This window comes from Camelus bactrianus, chromosome 6, assembly GCF_048773025.1.
Source record: "Camelus bactrianus isolate YW-2024 breed Bactrian camel chromosome 6, ASM4877302v1, whole genome shotgun sequence".
Lineage (NCBI taxonomy): Eukaryota > Metazoa > Chordata > Mammalia > Artiodactyla > Camelidae > Camelus > Camelus bactrianus.
Window position 1 is genome coordinate 31,925,976 of NC_133544.1, and position 7,469 is coordinate 31,933,444.

Consider the following 7,469-nt stretch of genomic DNA (forward strand, 5'->3'; position numbering starts at 1 on the left):
AAAATCTGGGTTGACTATTGATTAGCCATATGTGGCTCCTGTTCTCTTCACAAATATTTCAAAAGTCTTCAGGCCAAAACTCAGTCCCAGCTGGTGTATCCCACATTCTGCTATCCCTGTGCAATCTCTGAAGCACATGACCCTGCCCTGTGAGGATGCCACTGAGATTCCCTTCCTCACCTGTGTCACCGATCACTGCTGCCCCAACACCACCCATTGCCCTGATGCTGGTTTCACAGCAAGAGTCACTGACCAGCAGGATGCTGCCATTCATGGGGCACAATGGACAGGGTGCTAGCAGAAGACAAAACCAGAAAAGAAGAAAGGCAGAAGAATGGCTTTGTCCACTTCCAGCTCCTTGTTCTTGCTTGTTCCCAAGCCAGGAGGGAGTTTAGTGTCCTGAAGAGAGCGTGTCCTGGGCAACTTAGTCAAAAGGAGACAATGTACAGAATCAATCTAAATGCAGGTGTCTCCCTGCTTCACCTTTGTGTGGAAGAGGCTCTTTGAGGCATAAGGAGCTGGTGGGCGGAAGTTGTGCAGTAGCAGTGGGGGAGACAGAGGACGGGTGGTGGGGGGTGGCGGGGACTGGGGAGGGTCTCTGTCTTCCCAGTCTCCTGGAGGCACTCACTCACTATGTTGGAAGGTAATGGTACTGGGGTCAGGAGGGGCAGAGAAAAAGGGTGGTACCTGTGGGCTCTGTGCACAGGCTGCCTGTCCTGCTGGGCATTCCTAACTTGGCTGGTTGAGGGTTAGCAGGGGGTATTTATCATCACTTGGTCTTGTTACCTAAATGTGGCATGGAGAGAGGACAAGGAGGAGAAATTCTTTGCTGGAAAATGTCCCTTCTCCCCATGCTTCACAGGCCCCTTACCCTTCACAACTCTGATTTGAGCCCTTAATTTCTCTGGATTCCTGACCTTTCTTGTAAGTGATCCCCTTATGGGGTCCCAACAGTGGTCTTCCTACCAGAGGCTCCTAATCACTGCCCAAGGGAACCATTAAAGTGTTAGCTCCCCCAACCCAGGTTACAAGCAAAGAGAAGCCACAATGAACCTCTATTCAAACAAAGGATTCCATCTATAGAAGCTCATTTGTTTCCCTCTCTGCAGCTGGCTAGGCTGGTGGCTGGGAGAGGGAGCCTTCTCCGTCACTTTTTTCTGAAACCTTCCTTTTACATCCAGGAAATGACCAGTTCATTACAGTTAAAGTACATGTTAGGGGCTGGCCCAGCTACTCCTTATATTTCCTGCCTTTTTTTTTTTTTTTTCCCCATTAAAATACCAGAAGTATTGTTTCACTTAGGCACTCCCTTTCTGGGGCTTGAAGAGAACCCAGAGGCTATTTCCAGCCAGGGGCCTCCCTGTGAGCTGTGTAAACCCCACCCCCATGGCTGCCTCACATTATCTGGAAGCTTAGGGCAAACTCCTCAGGCACTGGTGAGAACTGGATACCCTGCCATCACCCACCACCTCCAGTCCCAGCCCCCCATCACCAAAGTGCCCAGTGTGGAGTTTGCAGTCAGAAGAGCCCTGCTATCCACCTTCTACCTTCCTAGCTGTGTGATCAGGGACAAGTTAGTTAAACTCTCTGAGCCTCAGAAGAGGGATAATCATAATGGTAATACCAACTTGGAAGGTTTTGTAGAGATTAAACCAAGTGGGTTTTGTAAATGGTGCTTTACAGACTTTAAAAGCCTATTCAAAAGTTAGCCACACCGTTTCTCAGGATATGGGGCTAGAGAGGAGCTTTCCAGAATTTTCCATGGAGCCCAAGATATAAGCACATACGGTGGCTCCGATAACACCCCTGGAGAAGGAGCCTCGAGAAGATACAGGTGGGGCTTTTGTCATGTGTCCTCCAAGGACAACCATAAGAGAACCTCAGTGCTGGACACACACACAGTAGGTTGTCAGGAAACAACTGTCAGCTTCCCGATGGTTCTGGGGAATGGTCAAGAGACTTAAGAAAGTATGTGAAACACCTACACCTGCCTTAGATGATCTGAGTTGACTGTGTTGCCCACAGCCCTCAAAGCTGTGGTTGCCCAGGGATGATAGCACAGAAACCCCCCCCCATTTTCAGTCTGACTGAATCTCACACCTGGTCCCTCCCACCCCATCTACCATCTCTATGGCCACATCCCAGGGAAGCAGTGATAAGCCAGTCTGTCCATAAAGGGTTAACCTTCAGGCTGTCATCCAGGTAATTGCTTAACTGGAACCCAGACTCCTATTTACTGGCACATAATTCTTTGCTTTGATAACTGTGTCTCAGCGTTTTAACGCCTGGCTGGCCCTGCTGGAGTTTGACCATGTTTTGAAGAGTGACTTTGGCTCATGTGGTGGTAACTGGCACAGCACCACGGCCTGGAGACGTGGCAGTGTGATGGACTGGAGCAATTTTAACTCTGTGGCTGATTTATTTTCAGTGGCTTCCTGCCACTGCTGCTGTGTGTCCGCAGTCACCAAATAGCCAAGGAAGACACTGGGGCCAGGACTTCTGTCTGATAAGTGTGTGGGAAGTATGGGGGTGTTTTTCGCTTAGACATCCTTCTAGAAATAGCCGGTATTTTCCAATGGCTCATGGTAGAAAAAACTCTGATGTAGTGTTTTTGCCTGTGCCATTCCTTTGGGGTCAGTGTCTACCAGGTTACCTTGATGGGAGTGTGGGCATAAAGGAAGACCACCCAGACGAGAACAAGTTGCTATGGCGATGGACTCAGCCACCATCGCTTGCTTTTGGCAGAGACTCAAAGACAGGTGGGGGAGTGGAAAATCTTCATGGTGAAAAATAGGGAAGGCTTCAAGGCTCTGTTTAGAGGTTGTTGGCATGGGAAAGCTGGAGGCGGAGCACCCTCTGTGATGCCTTAGATGATCTGAGTTGGAGAGCATATTTGACTCTCTGGTTGGTCCTCACTTGGAAGCAGGGGCAAAATTTAGGGAAGCGGAGATTATGGGCTGATGGGTACAAAGGCTGTAGTTTGGCTTTCTGGGCTGGTTAATGCAGAGGCTGTGGGTCAGAGTTCAGTTTTCATATATGGTCTGGCCTTTGTTCATTTGTATGGTCAGGCTCTCAATTAGTACTAAATTTGAAACTGTTAGTCTAGATTACCTAACTTCATTTTGGGATGGTAAAACTGCTGCCCAGTGAAAATGTATGCACAAACTAAGAGCAAGACTAGAAATAGTCAGAATGCTCAATTTTACACAGTTAAGAAAATTAAGGTGCACTCATATTGTGTAAAAACTTTTTATAAGATGTCTGAAGATATTTTAATGACATTGGAAATGTTTATAAATATGAGGCAATTGAAAATTAAAAAATAAAAATAAAAAATAAAATCATACATGAGGTCCTGGGTTGAATCCCCAGTACTTCCATTAAAAAAAAAAAAGTCAAAAATAAAATTTAAGAAACTTCATTTAGGGGGAAGGTAAAGCTCAGTGGTACAATGTGCACTTAGCGTGCTCACGGTCCTGGGTTCAATCCCTAGTGCCTCCATTTAAAAATAAATAAATATGTAAATAAACAAACCTAATGACCTCGCCCCCCCAAAAAAAGTTAGAAAAAAAAAAAATCATGTGGCTGCAGGTATAAGTAAGCAGAGGTCAGTCAGAGGATTTCCCTGGCCCTTAATTTTTAGGTAAGATGTGCTCAGACACCCATCACACCGGCATAGACAGTCCCACGCTCCCTGGGAAAACTTTCTGGGGAGGGGAATGATCTCTCTCTGAGTTCCTGCTTCCCGAGGGTTTGGGGAATTCTGGATTATATCTCATCATCCCCCACACCCTGCCTTGGACCCATGCTACGTCAACCTCGTTGTGGAGCTCAGCCCTTTCCTTAATCTCAAAGGAAACTCATTCATCTAAGGCCTTTGCGCAGCACGTGGATGGTTTTACCTCCAGCCAAGCATACCAAAAAGTGACTATCACCTCTCCCGTCTCTCCTTCCTCAGGCATTTTCCACAGCTCTCAGACCTCCGCTGCCCTCGTCTGCCCTCTTTCTTCTCTGCTCCCACCCTCAAGAGGAAAAACAGATTTTTCTTATTACGCAACTAGTTCATCTCTCTCCAGTCCCTACTTGCAAATGCTGCTTTCCCTTAACGTGGCCAAGGACTCTGTCAAAGCTTTCAAGTTACCCCTGTACATTGTGAGGGCCCCAGATCACGCTCGTTCTGAGAGACAAGGCTCCTTCCATCCGGGCCAGGTATGGTGAGTAGGGGAGGGAGTGGGTGTGGGCAGGTGGCTTCTTCCAGTAACACGGGGCTGTTTGAAGATTAGAGATAGTGTATGAAAAGCTCCCGGGATGGGCCCTAGCCCTGTGATAGCCCTTGTTTTATCAAATGGCCCCAAAGGGGGCCTACTCCAGGTCTTCTGAGTTTCCCAGATTCATCAGCTTTTGCAGATCACTCAGGCCAGCTGTGCAGATAACTTCCTTGTTACTGGTTTTGGTGCAATTTCGCCCATCTGTTAAAGGTTAGGACTTTCTACCTCGCTTTTTACCAAATCATCTCAATCAGCGCCCCTTTTTGTTTGTCTAATGTTTCTCAAGAAATCCTTTTTATTTTGAAATCTCAGTATTAACTTTCTGTTAATCAGCTCTGACTGTCCCAAGAAAGTTATGCTTGCAATCTTTACTGTCTATTTTCCCCGTTTCAATCTGGGCTGGAGACAGCCGTATTTATGCCGGCGCTCAGACACGTCAGGGCTGGTCTAGAGAGCCAGTGGGGAGGCCTGTCAGAAACCTATCTGTATGAGGGACCCAGGAACCACCAAGGAAGGGCTCTTTCTAAGAGAGAAAGAAACTGGTAGACACAAGCCGCCACAGATGACTTCTGAGGGAAGGAGTGGTTTTGAGTAACAGCTGGTGTACGCCTCTCAGATCGTTCCCCATCCAGCACCCTACGGGTGTGACTAAATCCTAGGATGGGGGCTGGGGCAGCAGAGAGCTGACATAAGCAGAGTCACAGAAGATTTCTGTGAGATATTGGGGGAACACAAACAACACTATGGGGACAAGTAGAAGGGAGTGTGGGTTAGGAATACTCCTCAATTTTCAGAGCCTTTGGGGACCAATGTAATAGGAACAGCCTAAGAGCACTTCCTGCTTCAGCAAATGGATTTTCATCCCAGGAAGCAACAGCCCAGTGAGCTGGCCTAGCAGAGAACCCTAGGGTGACTTTAATGGGCAGTGGTGGTGCCTTTGGTAGACACTTCAGGAGGTGGCAGCAACAGTGGCCTCAGTGCTGTTGACTCAGTGTTGACATCATGGGCTTCTAGTAGGAGGCAGTGCATTAGCTCAGATATGAGCACCCAACATGGTGGGAACTGCAAAACAGCAGTGGAGAGCTCAGCATCAGACCAGACTGGAAAAAAAAAAAAAAAAAAAAAAAAAAACCAGAGCAGAGGAGGAAGAAGTTGGTGGGGAATCCAAGAGAAATGTGAGAGTCTATAGCTAAGAAGACTAGTAAGTCAATGAACCTTGGATATCTCTGAAGACTCAGAAATGTTTGAGGGGAACGTTGAAAAACAGCTAGGTTTCCAGGAATTTTTCTGGTAGAGGCAAAAGCCATAATGTGCTGCAGTGTATTAAGTACCGGACATGAATTAACACATGTCATTCTCATAACTATCTAAGAGGCAGGAAATATTAGCCTCATTTACCAATGAGGAAGGATGAGGTTAGGGAGAATAAATAACTTACAAAGGGTCATACAGCTTGTGCGATTTGAACCCAAGTCTTTGATTCTAAAGCCAATGCTCTCCCAGCACACCACAGTGTCTCACAAGAGGACCAGAATTTAGGCAACAGATTCACTCAACAAACATTTAATTGAATGCCTATTATATGCCAAGCACTGTTCTAGATGTTCACCACATGGCAGTGAACAAAATAAATGAAATCGTTGCTCTTATCAAGTTTAAAATCTGGATGTTATTCAAATTATAGCTCTAATATTGCTTCCAGGCTGGTTTGACCTTAGACACATGGGTTACGTAAGCAAACCTGAGTGAGTCTGAGGCTTGAGATAACTTGGATTCCTGGTACATCCATTACTCAGCCATACTCAGGGCCAGCTGCCAATGTCTCCCCCACCACTTGTCTCTACATAATCTGCTCCATTACATTGATTTTAGAAGAAAAATATAGTTCACTTAACTTCTGTTCTCCAAAGAATGAGAAGAACTTGTGCTGGAGGGCAGTTAAGGACAGGGGAACCGGAATGCCTCACACAAGGACAGAAATAGAGGACACAATGCTTTTGACAATTGCTGATGCCTATGCTAGAACGTGTTGCATTTGGAAACAGCATCTACCCATACAGTTTCTACACAATTAAGTTCTCATCCACGTCCCTTAGAACAGATGGGATGCCAAGATCATTGTGAATATATTTATACAACTGATGCTATGGCGATATTAGTAAGGGGGACCTGGTGAAAGTCAAGTTTAACACTATTGTTAGAAGTTTTCTATACCCCAGTGTAAGAGTTACAGGGTACATGGGGGTCATGATTTGACTTCCATTTTAACTAAGTCCATAACAAAGGTAGTACAGAATAATGGCTAAGAGTGTGAATCCTAGAGAAAAACTACTTTAGATGGAAGCTCTGTTGTGCCACTTACTATTGGTGGGACCTGGAATAAGTGATTTAATTTCTCTTTGCTTTACTTTCCTTATCTTTAAAATGGAGACAATAATAAAAGCTACCTCACAGGATTATTATAAGGACTAGCAAAATATAAGTGTTAGCTATTATTAATAGAGTAAGATTCTTTACACCATAGGTCATAACAAATGTAATGCTATGTGTTTACCAAATCCTAATGCACTTTTCCTCTTTCAGGGCACAAAGAAAGATGGTATGTCCTATCGTTCCTTTCACTTGTGGTAGGGTTTTAGTCAAATGGGTGTTGGCAGAGGTGAGATAAGCCATCTACAGACCTGATGGACCAAACATCTTGTGTGATACTCCAGTTTTCTTTCCTCTGCTACAGCAATCCTGGAAGCCATATGATAAGATAGCAACATTCCAAGATGGTGAACCTCCATCAACCTGGGTCCCTGGAAGATTATATGGAACAGAGCTTCCCCCACCCCACTATTATCTATGTTGGACATGTAACATGAGCAAGAAATAAAAGTTTAATGTATAAAGACACTGAGATTTAGAGGTTCGTTGTTACCTCTGCATAATCTTGCCTATCCTGCTGAATTTATAAAGCTATATAAACTGGTTGTTGGTACTTCTTCCCAGCACAGTGGGCTTTCATATTCCAGAAAGACTTGGAGTTTTTTGTTGGTTTTTTTCAGGGTTGGGAAGTGATTAGTTCTATTTATTTTTACTGGAGGTACTGGGGATTGAACCAGGACCTCATGCATGCTAAGCATACATTCTGCCACTGAGCTATGTCCTCCTTCTGGGGTTTTAATTGCCTAAATGCCAAGTTATCTGCTCAAGTCC

At 45.4% G+C, this 7,469-nt stretch overlaps 1 long non-coding RNA gene across 1 annotated transcript; it reads left to right on the plus strand.

Annotated features, from left to right (window-relative positions):
* Positions 1–3,211: 3,211 nt before the first annotated feature.
* On the plus strand, positions 3,212–7,160 carry LOC123618849 (uncharacterized). The gene is made up of 3 exons (XR_012507273.1): positions 3,212–4,209; positions 6,852–6,867; positions 7,003–7,160. It is a non-coding gene; the product is annotated as an uncharacterized LOC123618849 (long non-coding RNA).
* Positions 7,161–7,469: the final 309 nt, after the last annotated feature.